Source organism: Hemiscyllium ocellatum, chromosome 36, assembly GCF_020745735.1.
Source record: "Hemiscyllium ocellatum isolate sHemOce1 chromosome 36, sHemOce1.pat.X.cur, whole genome shotgun sequence".
Taxonomy (NCBI): Eukaryota; Metazoa; Chordata; class Chondrichthyes; order Orectolobiformes; family Hemiscylliidae; genus Hemiscyllium; species Hemiscyllium ocellatum.
In genome coordinates, this window is record NC_083436.1 from 43836114 (window position 1) to 43855019 (window position 18906).

General features: G+C 48.8%; 1 protein-coding gene across 4 annotated transcripts in view; it reads right to left on the reverse strand.

Moving 5' to 3' along the window:
• The window catches only part of LOC132833335 (electrogenic sodium bicarbonate cotransporter 1-like), a 205798-nt gene extending 192691 nt beyond the window's left edge, over positions 1-13107 (reverse strand). For all 4 annotated transcript variants that reach the window (XM_060851518.1, XM_060851517.1, XM_060851520.1 and 1 more), the window contains exon 1: positions 12637-13107. The gene's annotated coding sequence lies outside the window, so the exon portion shown is untranslated. The remainder of the gene's footprint in view (positions 1-12636) is intronic.
• Between the last annotated feature and the right edge of the window lie 5799 nt (positions 13108-18906).

An 18906-nucleotide genomic window follows, 5' to 3' on the forward strand; every position in this document is an offset into this window, starting at 1 on the left:
TCTGTGAAGAGCAGGGGAGTTCAACCAGTGGCCTGGCCAATACTTATCCCTTATATCCACACCACAAATTTTTTTAAAATTCAGATTTTCTCAGTCGTTTTCACAGTGCTGTTTATGGGATCTTGCTGTGTGCAAACTGACAGTGCTGCTTCCTACACTATAATGTAACTACGCTTCAAAATTATTGCATTAACTGTAAAGGCGGTAGAGGTAAAAAGGTGCTATATGAATGCAAATCTTCCTTTTTAATTCCCCTGGAGACTGCAGGCCAGTCCCGGGGATTTGGTAACCCGACCAATCTCACGGGAATGTGACAGTCACACCGAGAGATTAAAGATTAAATTGGCCTTACATCATATTTAGAAATGCAGTTAATTACGAGTAAGTTTTATGGTCAGATATGGATTAATAGCGAGTCACTAAATGCAAGCTGACTGGCAAACTGACATTAGCATTACTTACATCAATTACAAAGTAATTAACAGCTCATTTCAGATGTTTGACTGGGTTATAGCCTCAGATCTTGGGTGTGCTCGAGGGCTGTACGAGTGAGCGCAGTCAGGCTCTGGGATCTCACAGAATTAGAAACACAGCAACAGGCCATTCACAGTCTGAGAATAAGGGACTGGGGGGTGAGGGTGAATTTCTTCACTCAGAGAGCTGTGAACCTGTGGAATTCTCTCCCACAGGAAGCAGTTGGGACCAGTTCATGAGATAGATCCAAGAGGGAGCTTGTGCAGCTTAAGGGATCGCGGGTTATGGGGAGAACGCGGGACTGGGATTCTGGGATTGCATGACAGTAACTTTTGGAAAAAAATGTTAAAGCCCTGCATATCCTCTCAGGGAAAGGTAAAAGATTCCATACCATTCAAGTCTATGGGCCAAATGCTGGGAAGTGCAAATTTGGTCAGTGTTGACCCAGTGGGCTGAAGGGTCTCGTCTGGGCCATATGATTCTACGGAGAAAGCCATAATCAACCTGATCATATTTGAATGGTAATGCAGGCTCGAAGGGCCGAATGGCCTACTCCTGCCCCTATTTTCTGTGTTTCCATGACTCAGAACATGTGGTGCCTCTTTGGAAGAACCATCCCAATTGCCCCATTCCCATGTACTTCCCACATAAATTCCCTTCTGATTATTGAATCTACTTTCACTGCCTTTCCAGACTGTGTTCCACATCACAGCTCACGTTGTTAGAGGCCCTTTCCCTCACCTCTACTCAGGACCTTTAATCAATAAAAGGGAGGTGGTGCCCAAAAGGCACTGTCACGAGGCTATTAATCTCAAGAGAAAAGCACAGCAGGTCAGGCAGCATCCGAGAGGCGGGAGAATCAACGGTTCAGGCATAAGCATTTCATCACGATTCCTGATGAAGGGCTTTTGCCCGAAACGTCGATTCTCCTGGTCCTCGGGTGCTGCCTGGCCTGCTGTGCTTTTCCAGCACCATACACTCGACTCTGATCTCCAGCATCTGCAGTCCTCACTTTCTCCCATTAATCCTGAGGACCAGATAATGTCCTGAAGACCTGTGTTCAAATCCCACCATGGTGGATCTGAATTCAATAAAAATCTGGCATTGACTTGCTAATGATGACCATGAAACCATTGTTGTTAAAAATCTATCTAGTTCACTTATGTTTTTTGTTCTCCTTCTGAGCAATTAATAATGGGAAGTGAATGTTGACCTAGTCAGTGAAACCAACCTGTGAATGAATGTTTTTATTTAAATTGAGTATCGGAGTTGGGACATCTTGTTGCAGCTGTACAAGATGATGGAGGCCACATTTGGAGTACTTTATGCAGGTCTAGTCACCCTACTATACGAAGTCATGATTTGGAGATGCCGATGTTGGACTGGGGTGTACAAAGTTAAAAATCACACAACACCAGGTTATAGTCCAACAGGTTTATTTGGAAGCACACTAGCTTTCGAAGCGCTGCTCCTGATGAAGGAGTGCTTCCAGTTAAACCTGTTGGACTATAACCTGGTGTTGTACTAGAAGAAGGGTAGTGTTAAACTAAAAACAGTGCAGAAAAGATTTATAAGGACGCTATGTGGACTGGAAGATTTGAGGTATAAGGAGAGGTTGAATAAGCTGGGACTTTTTCCCCAGAGTGTAGGAGACTGAGGGGTGACCTTGTAGAGGTCTATAAAACCATGAGGAGCAGTGATAGGGTAGATAGCCAACAGCTTTTCCCTTTGAAAACTAGAGGGCAGTGGTTTAAGGTGAGTGGGGAGAGATATAACAGAGTCCAGAGGGGCAATTTATTTCACAAAGAGGGTGGTGAGTGTCTGGAATGGGTTGCCAGATGTAGTGGTGGAAGCTAATATAATTTCATCATTTAAAAAACAGTTAGATAGGCATCTGAATGGGATAGGTATGGAGGGTATGGACCAAATGCAGGCAAATGGGACTAGTTTAATTGTAAAAACTGGGCAGCATGGCCAAGTTGGGCTGAGGGGCCTGTTTCCATGCTGTAGACCTCCATGATAATCATAATTTCTAGTGACCGACCCCTGCACCAGTGTTTGGATTTTTCTGCTTTATCAAGATAATTGGTTAGAGACAAAAAACACTGAAAATGCTGGAATCCAAAGTGAACAGGCAGGAGGCTGGGAGAACACAGCAAGCCAGGCAGCATCAGGAGATGGAGATGGGATACGTCCGAAACATTGACCTATCCACCTTGTAATACTGCCTGACTTGCTGTGTTACAGAGTCAGAGAGTCATAGAGACGTACAGCACGGAAACAAACCCTTTGGTCCAACCCGTCCATGCCGACCAGGTATTCCAACTCAATCTTGTCCCACCTGCCAGCATTTGGACCATATCCTTCTAAACCCTTCCTATTCGTATATCCATCCAGATGCCTTTTAAATGTTGCAATTGTACCAGCCTCCTCCACTTCCTCTGAAAGCTCATTCCATACACAGAACACCCTCTGCGTGAAAACGTTACCTCTGAGATCTCTTTTATATCTTTCCCCTCTCACCCTGAACCTATGCTCTCTAGTTCGGGACTCCCCCACCCCAGGGAAAAGACTTTGTCTATTTATCCTATCCATCACCCTCATAATTTTGTAAACCTCTATAAGATCACCCTCAGCCTCCAACGCTCCACAGAAAACAGCCCCAGCCTGTTCAGCCTCTCCCTATAGCTCAAATCCTCCAACCCTGGCAACATCCTTGCAAATCTTTTCTGAACCCTTTCAAATCTCACAATATCTTTCCAATAGGAAGGAGACCAGAATTGCATGCAATATTCCAACAGTGGCCTAACCAATGTCCTGTACATCCGCAACATGACCTCCCAACTCCTGTACTCAATACTCAGACCAATAAAGGAAAGCATACAAAACGCCTTCTTCACTATCCTATCTAACTGCAACTCCACTTTCAAGGAGCTATGAACCTGCACTCCAAGGTCTCTTTGTTCAGCAACACTCTCTAGAACCTTACCATTAAGTGTATAACAGCTGCTAAGATTTGCTTTCCCAAAATGCAGCGCCTCGCATTTATCTGAATTAAACTCCATCTGCCACTTACTTCTCAGCCCATCAGCCCATCTGATCAAGATCCTGTTGTAATCTGAGGTAACCCTCTTCACTGTCTACTATACCTCTAATTTTGGTGCCATCTGCAAACTTACTAACTGTACCTCTTTTGCTCACATCCAAATCATTTATGTAAATGACAAAAAGCAGTGGACCCAGCACCGATCCTTGTGGCACTCCACTGGTCACAGGCCTCCACCACCACCACCCTGCCTGTCTACTTTATCAAGACCCTTGAGCATTAATACTTTCAGGCTGGTGACTGAACTGCGCAAATTCTTTCATCCCACCCGATGTGAAACTCATTTTATCACCACTTTTGACATTTCAGCTCCATCTAATATCAGATAGCAATGAAATGAATCATTCTGGCCTTGAAAGTATACTGCAAAAAGATGACATTTTACAAATTAATTAAAACTCCTGCTGCTGCGTGTGAATAACCACATCCAGCGCTGTCAGTTCCTCACGCTGCCCCAGCCTCACCAGAACTAACCATTGTTGGCACTAACCACGCTTACCCAGCCTTGGCAGGTCTACACTGGCCAGCAGCTGAGGTTCAAATACCTGGGATCTCGCAACACGACTACACTTGTGAAGATCTCTCAATGTGAAAAAAGACACACTGAACACCTGTCATAAACGCAGACCAAGTAATGTATTAACAAAAAAATGTTCCTGTTGCAATGGCCCAGCTGAACAAACCCGAGGCCAGACTTTCCTCAGCTGCACCAGCAGCTGCTTCCTCACAGTCAATGCTAATCTCCCTGTGAGTACTTACAAATCCAGCCACCACACTCTCCCTCTCCTCATCTTACACAGAATTACATGGAATATACACAAAGTAAACCGTCTCTCACTTCCAGGAGGCATGTGGTTGGCACTGGCATTCCAGCCACCATTCCACCCCCACCAAAACCAACCCCACCTTCCCCTTCCCCTTCCCCCCTCCCAAATCCAGGAATATCTGGTGCGGATTCTTCTCCCCATCAATAACTTGGCTGGAGCTATCCCTGTAGTTGCACGAGGGACTGTTCCTCTTTGATTATTCCCGTGTCCATGTCACAGTCAGAGGAACCAGACGTGGACTGAAAATAGCCCAGGAAAGGCAACACGTGGATCCCTGAACATGAGGTGGGCAGGGATTAGTGATGGGAACAAAAGCCAGGTGGATCTCATTGACCCTGAGATCCCTGATTGGGGCTGTTAACCTGGGGCCAATCAGGGAGCCCTGGCTGACAGGTAGAACCAGGCTGTGTCTCACACCTGCACACAGACAACACGGGTGCTGGGGAAATTAAGCACTAAAAGAAAAATAATAAAAAAGAACAGGAGTGTCCAAAGTTCTGTTCACTAAAAGAAAAAAAAGAAAAGAAGTAAATGAAGAATAAAGAAAGAAAACAAATAGGAGTGTCAGACATCCTGTTCTTGCTTAAAGAAAAGAAACAGATAATTCAGAGGTTCTGCTCACTTTCAGAGCCTATGCACAGTTAAATAAAAGATGATGAGGTATCCTTGTCTCCTTCATGTTACTCAATGCAGTACAGGTACAAGCCTTTCCAGAAACAGGCCATTCAGTCCAACTCTTAGCTGGTGCTTATGAGTCTCCTCCCACCCCTTTAGATCTCAAACAAAAACAGGAATTGCTGGAAAAGCTCAGCAGGTCTGGCAGCATCTGTGCGGGGAAATCAGAGTTAACGTTTTGGGTCCGGTAACCCTTCCTCAGACCCCTCCTCTCCCAGCTTCTCTCATTTGGACTCTGCCCTGTTTGAATGAAAATAGGGAGAGGGGCCAGAATCCCTCTCCAGGAGAGAGACCTAGGTGTTCTCATGCATGAATCACAGAAGGTTCGTGTGTAGGTACAGCAAGTAATCAGGAAGGCTTGGAGAATGTTATCATTTATCAGAAGGGGAAGTAAATACAAAAGTATAAGAGTTATGCTTCAGTGATACTGGGCCCTGTGAGAGCATCTCTGGACTATCCCGTACAGTTTGGTCTCCTTATTAAGACCGGATGTAAATGCATTGGAGGCAATTCTGACATGGTTTACTAGACTAACACCAGAAATGAACAGGTTGGCATATGAGGAACGGTGGGAGGGGTTAGTCTTGTATCTGCTGGAGTAAAAGTCAACTTGATTGAAACATACAAGATGCTGAAGGGTCTTGGCAGGGACTCTGTGGAGAGGAACAAGCTAGAACAAGGTGCCAGTGCTTAAGAATTAGGGGTCACCCATTTAAGACAGCGATGAGGTGATTTCTTTTCTCTCACAGATGGTTGTGAGGGTAAGGCTGGAAAATGGAGTTGAGGATGATTAGATCAGCCATGAATGGTGGAACAGACTCTTGCTCCTATGTCCCTATCATGTTTGGAGCTCTCTTCCTGAAAACGCGATGAAAGTAGAGTCCCTGAATATTTTTAAGGCAGATGTATGTAGATTCTTATGGATGTAAGGTTACCAAGGGCAGCTGGGAATGTAGGCTTGAGGATAAAAATCAGATCAGCCAATGATCTCACTGAATGACACAGCAGGTTGGATGGGATTGGCCAGCAACCTCCAATGGGTGGCTTAAGGGCGTGACCCCTCTTTTAAAGGCACTAGGTGTCCTTCAATGGGAAAGAGGGGGTTCCCACAGACAGCCACCTCCACTCCTTGCAACTGACTTCCTCTTAACCCACAAACTCAACAAGTGGACCCCCGCCTTCATGTGGCACTGATGGGTGATGGAGATCTGCCAGTCTTGTACAGGGCAGCCAGCTGTGCCACCCTCACCCCACTCCCTCAGCCTCCCCCGGGAGGGACTCACTGATTCCTGAGGAATAGCCAACACGTGACACCCAATTGCCAATTGGCCAACAAATTCAGTGGATTCTCCTGCAAGTTCTCCAACCAGAGTTTGACAACCAGCCCAGGAGACAGGACAAAGCAGGAACAGATGCAGATGTAGCTCTGAAGGGAGAACCAGGAGATCTGCGCAATGACATCAATACACTTCTAGACTCGTAACGTCTGGTCAACAAAGGAAACAAGGTTACACAGAGTCTGGGTTATTTTCTAACAGGAGGTATGAAATCGGCAATTTGGACATCAAAGGCAATGACTTGAAAATTCCCAATATCTACCTGGAGGACGTTTACACCATAAGACCATAAGACATAGGAGCAGAAATCAGGCCATTCAGCCCACTGAGTTGGCTCGCCCATTCAATCATGGCTGATAAGCTTCTCAACTACATTTTTACACTTTCTCCCCATAACCTTTGATCTCCTTGACAATCAAGAACCTATCTATCTCTGTCTTAAATGCACACAATGACCTGGCCCCCACAGCCTTCTGTGGCAGTGAATTCCATAGATTCCCCACTCTCTGGCTGAAGAAGTTTCTCCTTATCTCCATTCTAAAGGGTTTTCTCTAAGGCTGTACCCCCAGGTCCTAGTCTCTCCTACCAGTTGAAACATCTTCCCAAGACCCACTCTGTCCAGGCCTTTCAGTATGTTTCAATTAGATCCCGCCTCACCCTTCACAACTCCATCAAGTATAGTCCCAGAGTCCTCAAATGTCCCTCATACTCCCATCCAGTTGTGGTTACAACATTGTTTAACAGAATTATAACAGAAGTTAAAAGTAAATAAACCATGAGACATCATGTTGAAATAATACATTAGAATAAATTACAATAGAATGAATTATTGGAAAAAATTACTTGCACAACACACGAAAAATTCTTCCTTCCTTTCTCTGGGATACCAAAACCCAAAGGGAATACAAGCAGGACATCAAACATTAATCCACCTTCTGCAGGTGCTGGAAACCAGATTCTGGATTAGTGGTGCTGGAAAAGCACAGCAGTTCAGGCAGCATCCGAGGAGCAGGAAAATCGATGTTTCGGGCAAAAGAGAAGGGCTTTTGCCTGAAACGTCGATTTTAATCCACCTTCCACAATCCACAAACTCTTGCAAAAATCTCAAGTAACATCAAAGAGAAACAGAGGGAGAGGTGGAGGAGGCCTAATGATACAGGCGGACATCTTTGCAATTGTTGCTGTCAAACTGCACCGTCTAATCCATATCTCTGTGTGGGGTCAGATCTTCCTACAAATCTGGATGGAAGCAAAGCAAGGTCTCGCCTTCTTTTAGAGTGGTCTGTGTATAGCGTGATGCCACCAAAACCAATGTGAGAACAACCAGATAATTTTGTCAGTTGAGGGATAAATGTTGGTCTGGAACATCAGGAAATTCTTTTTCAAAGAAGAATAGTGTTTATTTATGATGTCCTGGCATAGTGATCCCTCTGCCAGTATCAGGAAAAAGCAGATGTGGTCATTCTCACTTTGCCCCTGCAGGTGTATCTTGCTGTACATTAACTGACTGTTACATTCCCCAGATGACAACAGGGGTCTGCAGGATGCTGCCCTTCTGGAGCAGGAGAGTTAACATTGTCACAGGCAAAACCAACAGACAGGTGTGTGTGTGTGTGTGTGTGTGTGTGTGTGTGTGTGTGTGTGTGTGTGTGTGTGTGTGTGTGTGTGTATGAGTGAGAGAATATGTGAGTTAAAGAGAGAGTGTGTACGCGTAAGAGAATGTGTGTGTGTGAGAGAGAGTATGTGTGTGTCCGTGCATGTGTGTGTGTGAGAGAGAGAGGGAGAGAGAGAGAGAGAGAAGAGTGTGTGTGTGGGAGAAAGTGCATGTGTGTGAGAGAGAGGGCGTGTATGTGAGAGAGTGTGTGTACGTGTGCGAATGAAACAGTGTGCGTGTGTGTGAGAGAGAGTGGTTGTGTGAGAAGATGTGTGTGTAAGAGAGAATGTGTATGAGTGTTAGAGTCATGTGTGAGAGAGAGAGAAGAGAGTATGTGCGGGAGAGAGTGCATGTGTGAGAGAGTGTGTGTGTGTGTGTGAGAGAGTGTGTATGAGAGAGAGTGTATGACAGAGGGTGCATGTATGAGAGAGAGTGTGTATGTGACAGAGGGTGTGTGTGTGAGAGAGTGTGTGTGTGAGAGTGTGTGTGTGAGAGTGTGTGTGTGACAGAAGAGTGTCAGAATGTGTTTGAGTGCGTGTGTGTATGTGAATGTGAGTGTGTGTGTGTGAGAGATAGAGTATGCATGTGCGTGTGCGAGAGCGTGTGTGTGAGACAGTGTGTGTGTGAAAGAGTGTGAGAGTGAGTGAGTGTATGAGAGTGAGAGAATGTGTGTGTGTGAGTATGTGAGTGTGAAAGAGGATGTGTGCGCAAGTGTATGAGAGAGTGTGTGTGAGATTGTGAGAGCTTGAGGGTGTATGGGAGTGTGTGTGTGTGAGAGAGTACGTATGTGAGAGATTGTGTTAAGAGAGTGTGTGTGTTTGTGTGTGTTAATGTCCGTGTGTGCGTGAGAGAGAGTGTATGTGAAAGACTGTGTGTGTGTTTGAGACAGAGGGTGTGTGTATGAGAGAGTGTGTGTGAAAGAAGAGTGTGTGTGTATATGACAGATTCTGTGTGCGAGCATGAGTGATTGTGTGTGTTTGTATGTGTGTGTGAGAGAGAGACAGAGAGAGAGAGAGAGAGAGAGAGAGAGAGAGAGAATGCGTGACAGTGTATATGAGGGTGTTTTATTGGGGGTGGAGGTCCCGTAGACAGCAGTCACAGGTGTGAGCGGGGTTTTTTAACAGCGCTGTGCAATTACTGGGTATAGGGTGATGGGGACTGAGTGTTCTGTATGTTTGTGATTGGAAAGTTACTGAAGTACAGAGTGTGGAGGCTGATAATGTGAGAGAGACTTGTTGTGTGGACACGAGAAGTGTACTCAGGGACAATGCATTTACACAGCACCTTTCATTACCTCTGCCAGCAAAACCCTTTCTGAAGCATCAGGTTGTTTTGGAGGGCAAGCATACAGCAATACCCCGTTTTTAAAGGCTATGTTTAAAGAAGCTGGGATGAACATTCTGCAGTTACACTTCACCGTTAAAAAAAACTACCCAATGGGGAGGACAAGCCTGCTCCTCAAAATAGAGCCACGGGATTTTTAACATTCCCTCAAAACAAAGGGACAGTCTGTAACCTGGATGTTACATCAAAGGCCAAGCTTTCAATGTGCGAGCTCCTTATAACGTTTAAAGTCAAACCTTCATAAAGAGACAAGTGTTCTGGTTTAGGAACTCTCCGTCACTGAGGGGAGAGGGGGAAATGCTGACAATCCCCTGCAAACTTCCTCAATTCAGACAGGGACACAAAACAAACTCACCAACTTTAAGGGCATTTTGATGGTCATAGGATAGACGTATGGACGAGAATGGAATAGTGTAGGTTAGATGGGCTTCAGATTGGGTTCACAGGTCTGTGCAACATCGAGGGGCCGAAGGGCCTGTACTGCACTGTCACGTTCGATGTCTCTCTTGCTGATTAGTCAAGGCTAGTACAAAATCCAGGCTGACAGCCCCAGAGCCAGGGCTAACGGAGTGCAGCACTAACAGCTGAGCTGCCTTTAGACAGAGGTAAAAACCCCTGTGCCACTCCCCCACTCACCCATTGTACTCTATGCTACTTTCTCCCCACCCCCACCCTCCTCTAGCTTATCTCTCCACCCTTCAGGCTCACTGCCTTTATTCCTGATGAAGGGCTTTTGCCCGAAATGTTGATTTTGCTGCTCCTCAGATGCTGCCTGAACTGCTGTGCTCTTCCAGCACCACTAATCCAGAATTTAGACAGAGGTGTAAAACTGAAGCCCATCTGCCCTTGCAGGGACACACGAAAAATAAATCAGATAGCCATTATACAACAGAGAACATTTGACTGAAACGAGCGAGCTAACATTTATCCTTCCATCACCATTGTTAAAAAAATTACAGGTTATCTGGTCATTTCCTGTCTGGAAAAGCTAACCCTGCCAGAGTTCCTACTTTATAACAATGACGACACTTTATAAAGGGCTTAGTGACAACAAAACACTTCCAAATGGTAAGAGAAATGCTATATAAATGCACAGCCAGTAATCCTGGGGAAGGAAAGGAGCACAGTCAGAGTCTCGTGCAGAGAGCAAGCAAGGGGGATGGGATGTGAAAACAGAGGGTTGGACTGAGATTGGGTCACTGTGCTAAAGGAAGATTTGAAATATTTCAGATTTAGACCAGCTGGTTTAACACTGCACTTTACCCAGCAGCTCTCTCAGCCCCAAGACGGGACAGCACTGAAGCACTGAACTGATCAAAACATCAGGAATCTCACCTCCACATTGTTCCTGTGGCAGTCTCATGTGGAGAAACAACCTGCATTTCTCTAGCACCTTATATGATTTCAGGGCTTTTAAGCACAGCTTGTAGGCCAGGAAAAGTACACTGGAGGGGATACAAGAGCAAACAGCAATGGGAAAGTGTGCAGAAAAATCTGTTTGAGTGAGATTCCTTGGGAAATACTCATTATCACAAGGAGAGACATGCCCTGCTCTTCTTCCAGCACATGCCTGGGATCCTTTACATCAGCCTTAGACCGCAGCTAGAGCCATGGATTAGTTTCTCATTTAAAGACCACAGTATCAACAGTGAAGCATTCCACAATCCTGACCCTCTGACAGTACAGCACTCCCTCAGCACCAACCCTCTGACAGTACAGCACTCCCTCAGCACCAACCCTCTGACAGTACGGCACTCCCTCAGCACTGACCCTCCGACAGTGCGGCACTCCCTCAGCACTGACTCTCCGACAGTGCGGCACTCCCTCAGCACCGACCCTCCGACAGTGCGGCACTCCCTCAGCACCGACCCTCCGACAGTGCGGCACTCCCTCAGCTTTGACCCTCTGACAGTGTGGCACTGCCTCAACACTGACCCTCCGACATTGTGGCACTCCCTCAGCTTTGACCCTCCGACAGTGCGGCGCTCCCTCAGCTTTGACCCTCCGACAGTGCGGCACTCCCTCAGCACTGACCTTTCGACAGTGCCCACTCCCTCTGCACTGACCCTCCGACAGTGCGGCACTTCCTCAGCACTGTAGTAATGTGTTAGTATTGATTTTGTGTCAAACTCTCTCGCAATGTGACTTGATCCCACAATGTTGGGAGTGTGAAGTTAATGAAGCAAACCAGGGCACATCCCTGCCCACCCTGTCACCCCTTCAGCCAGCATGAACAGCCAGGGTAGTCTGCCCCCAGTCCCAGTCCCAATCCCACCCGTTTTTGGATCAGAGTTTTGCATGCCAAGTCATTGGGTGTACGTGAGCCAGAGATAGATAGGTCCTTGATTATTAAGGGATCCTGGTTACTGGGGAAGGCAGGAGAATGGGGTTGAGAAACAGATCAGCCTTGATCCGATGTTGGAGCAGGCTGGATGGGCTGAATGGCCTAATCCTGTGCCTCTGGGGTGTGGATTGTTTCACATGGTGGTTCAGACTGGAGAAACACGTGGCTCCCTCATTGACCACAACACAGTCCTCAGGAGCAGAAAGTGAAACACAATCCCACTGCCTGGCTCCCTTCACTCATTTCCAAACTCAGCCCCCAGCCCGAGCTGCCTTCCCCCCCCCCCCCCCTCACACCCCCACACACCCTCCCTCCGAACCTCCCCACCCTCCCCGGCCGCTACCATCTCACACAAAAAGCCCCGTGTCCCGCACACTCTCTTTGTTCTCAAGGGGCCTCGGGCAATCGCTGCTCCCCCACAGCCAGGAAAGGGACACAAAAACCGATCTTCCCCCACCCTCAGCACACACTGACACACACAGAGACACACACCGACACACACACAGTCACACAGAGACACAGAAACCCCAGGCATTCACTCACAACGCACTTCTAGCCCTCTCGCCTCTCTCCCTCTAACACAGTCACTAAACAAAGCTCTCTCCCACACATGATCTCTCTCATATAACGCTCTCTCTAACTCACACACACACGTTAAACAATGCTCACAGACAATTCTCTCCACTCCGCTCTCAGGCAATGCTCAGTACTCACAGAAAACCCCCCTCTCCCTCTTTCTCTGCCTCGCACAGACAATGCTGTAGTCAGCCCCCCTCTCCCTGTCTCACACACTGAACAATACCCTCCTCATTCTTCGCTGTACTTACTGCTGCAGAGACCAGTCAGTAATAGCTCAAACTTCTGCTGCTCCTTACCTCCGAGCCGTGTCCAGGGTCTCCCGCGGTGTTCCTGCCCCCACACCCCGCCTGGGTGACGGTCAGGCACTTCTCTCTGTCTCTGTGTGTGTGTGTGTGTCCTTGGATAGTTCCTGCCTCAGTGGGTAACTGGCCGCTCCAGCTCTCTCTCTCTCACACACACAGCCTTTCTCTCTGTCTCTTGAGTAACTCAGAGCCCAAGTTGCCTTTCCATATTTAAAGAGCCGGTCTTGTACCACGTCACTCAGCCAAGTGGGAGGCAAGATCTTCAAGGGGTCAAAGTGCCCCGTTAAAGGGACTTTAGTTCTCTGCCGACCGACTCTGGGGGAGTTACACTGATGTGAACCTCCAGCCTCTCAAACAGAATTAGCTCCATCCCAAAGTCAGTATAAGAACCACATGCGGGACAAGAGCATGGTTTTAGACACAGTCAGGCAAGTGAATAGTGTGCATTCAGCGTTTACACGGATTCCCCTACCCCAGCAGTTTCTCTTCCTCCCATTCTCTTTCCTTTCACTTGTTTTAACATTTCGCAAACATTTGTGTTTAACAAAGCGACAGTTCCCATGCAGTGTCTGCAGCCAGGGAACACAGCAAATAATCTCCACATTTCCGGGACAAAGCGGTTGTTTCAGTTTTACTGTAAAGTTTAGTAACTGCTGGTCTCCCACCACGAGCTGCAAAGTTTTATGTGTGTTTTTTATAATCTGATATCAGACGCCGAACTGTGTGTGTGTTTGTATGGTGCAGGGCAGCCTGTGGAGGAGCGCTCTCTGCTGGTTCACACACACAGACACACAGACACACACACAGGCAGACAGACACACACACAGACACACAGACAAAAACACAGACAGACACAGACACACACACACAGGCAGACACAGACACACACACAGACACACATAAAAACACACAGACACAGAGACACACAGACAGACAGACACAGACACACACACAAACACACAGACACAACACAAACAGACACACACACAAATACACACAAACAGACACACACAGACAGACACACAGACATAGGCACACACAGAGACACACACAGACAAACAGACACAGAGACACACACAGACAAATACACAGACACACACACAAACACACACACAGACAAACACACACACAGACAAACACACAGACACACACAGACAAACACATACAGACAGACACACACACAGACAAGCACACACAGGCACACACAGACAGCCACACACACACACAGACACATACAGACAGACAAACACACAGAGACAGACACACACACAGACACACAAACACACACAGACACACAAACACGCAGACACACAGACACACACAGACACACACACATACACACACAGAGTCACTTCCAACACCAACTTCATCCACACCCTCCAAACCCCACCAAAAAAAATCCAGGTTTCTCCCCAAAATAAGGAATGCAGTAACCCCAGTGAGGCACTTCACGGGGACAGATGGGGGTTTTCCTCTTTGTTTCAATTCCGAAGTATAATCACTGTTGTCATGGGGGAACATTAACAGCCAATTAGCATAGCAAGATCTCATAAGAAGCGCTTTGAGAAATGACTTGCTGAATCGGCTGTTAATGCCTTCCGGAAAGAAATCTTGCGTAAAATTGCGAACTGGTCCTCCTCTGAGAGGTTAGGGATTCTGCATGGCTGTGGGGGGGTCGGGTTATAGTCAAGCCTGGGATAATCAGATATTAATTAGTGAGAGTGGTCTGGGGAAAGGTAGAAAGCGGGCATGGGAGTTACAAAAGAGCCATGATTTAAATGAAGACACAGCAGGTTCGATGGGCTGAACGGTCTGCTTCTGCTCCTGTTCTTTAAAGACTTATATTCGAATCCACTTGCTGTTCGAAATAATGGCAGCGCGATCATTACCAAACCTGAAAAGGCAGGCAGAGTTTGTGTTTAACATCCCATCTGAAAGGTAATAGCTGTGACACTGTAGCTACCCTTCATACAGCACTAGGAACATCAGCCCCTGACAGTGCAGCTCCCCTTCAGTACTGCATTGGGAACATCAGCATGTGACAGTGCAGCTCCCCTTCAGCATTACACTGGGAACATCAGCATGTGACAGTGCAGCTCCCCTTCAGTACTGCATTGGGAACATCAGCCTGTGACAGTGCAGCTCCCCTTCAGTACTGCACTGGGAACATCAGCGCCTGACAGTGCAGCTCCCCTTCAGCACTGCACTGGCAACATCAGCATGTGACAGTGCAGCTCTCCTTCAGTACTGCATTAGGAACATCAGCCCCTGACAGTGCAGCACCCCCCTTCAGTGCTGCACTGGGAACATCAGCGTGTGACAGTGCAGCGCCCCTTCAGTACTGCACAGGGAACATCAGCATGTGACAGAGCAGCTCCCCTTCAGTATTGCACTGGGAACATCAGCCCCTGACAGTGCAGCTCCCCTTCAGTACTGCACTGGGAACATCAGCGCCTGACAGTGCAGCTCCCCTTCAGTACTGCACTGGGAACATCAGCATGTGACAGAGCAGCTCCCCTTCAGTATTGCACTGGGAACATCAGCGCCTGACAGTGCAGCTCCCCTTCAGTACTGCACTGGGAACAACAGCCTGTGACAGTGCAGCTCCACTTCAGCACTGCACTGGAAACATCAGCGTGTGACAATGCAGTTCCCCTTCAATACTGCACTGGGAACATCAGCCCCTGACAGTGCAGCTCCCCTTTAGTGCTGCACTGGGAACATAAGTGTGTGACAGTGCAACCCCACTTCAGTATTGCACTGGGAACATCAGTGTGTGACAGTGCAGCTCCCTTTCAGTACTGCACTGGGAACATCAGCATGTGACAGTGCAGCTCCCCTTCAGTACTGCACTGGGAACATCAGTGTGTGACAGTGCAGTTCCCCTTCAGTGCTGCACTGGGAACATCAGTGCGTGGCAGTGCAGCTCCCCTTCAGTGCTGCACTGGGATCATCAGCGTGTGACAGTGCAGCTCCCCTTCAGTACTGTACTGGAAACATCTGCCCTTGACAGTGCAGCTCCCCCTCAGTACTGCACTGGGAACATCAGCCTGTGACAGTGCAGCTCTCCTTCAGTACTGCACTGGGAACATCAGCCTGTGACAGTGCAACTCCCCTTCAGTACTGCACTGGGAACATCAGGCTCTGCAGCTCCCCTTCAGTACTGCACTGGGAACATCAGCATGTGACAGTGCAACTCCCCTTCAGTACTGCACTGGGAACATCAGACTCTGCAGCTCCCCTTCAGTACTGCACTGGGAACATCAGACTCTGCAGCTCCCCTTCAGTACTGCACTGGAAACATCAGCCCCTGACAGTGCAGCTCCCCCTCAGTAGTGGACTGGGAACATCAGCCTGTGACAGTGCAGCTCCCGTTCAGTACTGCACTGGGAACATCAGCTCCTGACAGTGCAGCTCCCCTTTAGTACTGCACTGGGAACATCAGCATGTGACAGTGCAGCACCCCTTCAGTACTGCACAGGGAACATCAGCGTGTGACAGTGCAGCTCCCCTTCAGTACTGCACTGGGAACATCAGCATGTGACAGAGCAGCTCCCTTCAGTACTGCACTGGGAACATCAGCCCCTGACAGTGCAGCTCCCCTCCAGTACTGCACTGGGAACATCAGCGCCTGACAGTGCAGCTCCCCTTCAGTACTGCACTGGGAACATCAGCCTGTGACAGTGCAGCTCCCCTTCAGTACTGCGCTGGAAACATCAGCGCGTGGCAATGCAGCTCCCCTTCAGTACTGCACTGGGAACATCAGCCCCTGACAGTGCAGCTCCCCTTTAGTGCTGCACTGGGAACATAAGCGTGTGACAGTGCAACCCCACTTCAGTACTGCACTGGGAACATCAGCCTGTGACAGTGCAGCTCCCCTTCAGTACTGCACTGGGAACATCAGCCTGTGACAGTGCAGCTCTCCTTCAGTACTGCAGTGGGAACATCAGCCTGTGACAGTGCAGCTCCCCTTCAGTACTGCACTGGGAACATCAGGCTCTGCAGCTCCCCTTCAGTACTGCACTGGGAACATCAGCTCCTGACAGTGCAGCTCTCCTTCAGTACTGCACTGGAAACATCAGCATGTGACAGTGCAACTCCCCTTCAGTACTGCACAGGGAACATCAGCTCCTGACAGTGCAGCTCCCCTTTAGTACTGCACTGGGAACATCAGCATGTGACAGTGCAGCACCCCTTCAGTACTGCACTGGGAACATCAGGCTCTGCAGCCACCCTTCAGTACTGCACTGGAAACATCAGCATGTGACAGTGCAGCTCCCCCTCAGTAGTGGATTGGGAACATCAGCGACTGACAGTGCAGCTCCCCTTCAGTGCTGCACTGGGAACATCAGCGTGTGACAGTGCAGCACCCCTTCAGAACTGCACTGGGAACATAAGGCTCTGCAGCTCCCCTTCAGCACTGCACTGGAAACATCAGCCACTGACAGTGCAGCTCCCCCTCAGTAGTGGACTGGGAACATCAGAGTGTGACAGTGCAGCTCCCCTTCAGTACTGCACTGGGAACATCAGCGTGTGACAGTGCAGCTCCCCCTCAGTACTGCACTGGGAACATCAGCATGTGACAGTGCAGCTCCCCTTCATTACTGCACTGGGAACATCAGCGTGTGACAGTGCAACCACCCTTCAGTACTGCAGTGGGAACATCAGCCCCTGACAGTGCAGCTCCCCTTTAGTACTGCGCTGGAAACATTAGCGTGTGACAGTGCAGCTCCCCTTCAGTACTGCACTAGGAACATCAGCCCGTGACAGTGCAGATCCCCTTCACTACTGCACTGGGAACATCAGCCCGTGACAGTGCAGCACCCCTTCAGAACTGCACTGGGAACATAAGGCTCTGCAGCTCCCCTTCAGCACTGCACTGGAAACATCAGCCACTGACAGTGCAGCTCCCCCTCAGTAGTGGACTGGGAACATCAGAGTGTGACAGTGCAGCTCCCCTTCAGTACTGCACTGGGAACATCAGCGTGTGACAGTGCAGCTCCCCCTCAGTACTGCACTGGGAACATCAGCATGTGACAGTGCAGCTCCCCTTCATTACTGCACTGGGAACATCAGCGTGTGACAGTGCAACCACCCTTCAGTACTGCACTGGGAACATCAGTGAGTGACAGAGCAGCTCCCCTTCAGTACTGCAGTGGGAACATCAGCCCCTGACAGTGCAGCTCCCCTTTAGTACTGCGCTGGAAACATTAGCGTGTGACAGTGCAGCTCCCCTTCAGTACTGCACTAGGAACATCAGCCCGTGACAGTGCAGATCCCCTTCACTACTGCACTGGGAACATCAGCCCGTGACAGTGCAGCTCGCCTTCAGAACTGCACTGGGAACATCAGCTTATGACAGTGCAGCTCCCTTTCGGTACTGCACTGGGAACATCAGCCCCTGACAGTGCAGCTCCCCTTCAGTACTGCACTGGGAACATCAGTGAGTGACAGAGCAGCTCCCCTTCAGTACTGCAGTGGGAACATCAGCCCCTGACACAGCAGCTCCCCTTCCGTACTGCACTGACAACATCAGCCACTGACAGTGCAGCTCCTCTTCAATACTGCACTGGGAACGTCAGCATGTGACAGTGCAGCCCCGCTTCAGTACTGCACTGGGAACATCAGTCCCTGATGGTGCAGCTCGCCTTCAGAACCCCACTGGGAACATCAGCGTATGACAGTGCAGCTCCCCTTCATTGCTGCACTAGGAACATCGGTGTGTGACAGAGCAGCTCTCCTTCAGTACTGCACTGGGAACATCAGCCCCTGACAGTGCAGCTCCCCTTCAGTGCTGCACTAGGAACATCAGCGTGTGACAGCGCAGCTCCCCTTCAGTACTGCACTAGGAACATCAGCGTGTGACAGCGCAGCTCCCTTTCGGTACTGCACTGGAGCTCATCAGCCTCTGACAGTGCAGCTATCCTTCAGTACTGCACTGGGAACATCAGCCCCTGACAGTGCAGCTCTCCTTCGGAACTGCGCTGGGAACACTGGCGTGTGATAGTGCAGCTCCTCTTCAGTCCAGCACTGAGAACATCACTGAATGACAGAGCAGCTCCTCTTCAGCACTGCACTGGGAACATCAGCCACTGAGAGTACCGGTACCCTTCAGTACTGCACTAGGAACATCAGCGTGTGACAGTGCAGCTCCCCTTCAGTACTGCACTGGGAACATCAGCATGTGACAGTGCAGCTCCCCTTTAGAACTGCACTGGAAACATCAGTCCCTGCAGCTCCCCTTCAGTACTGCACTGGGAACAT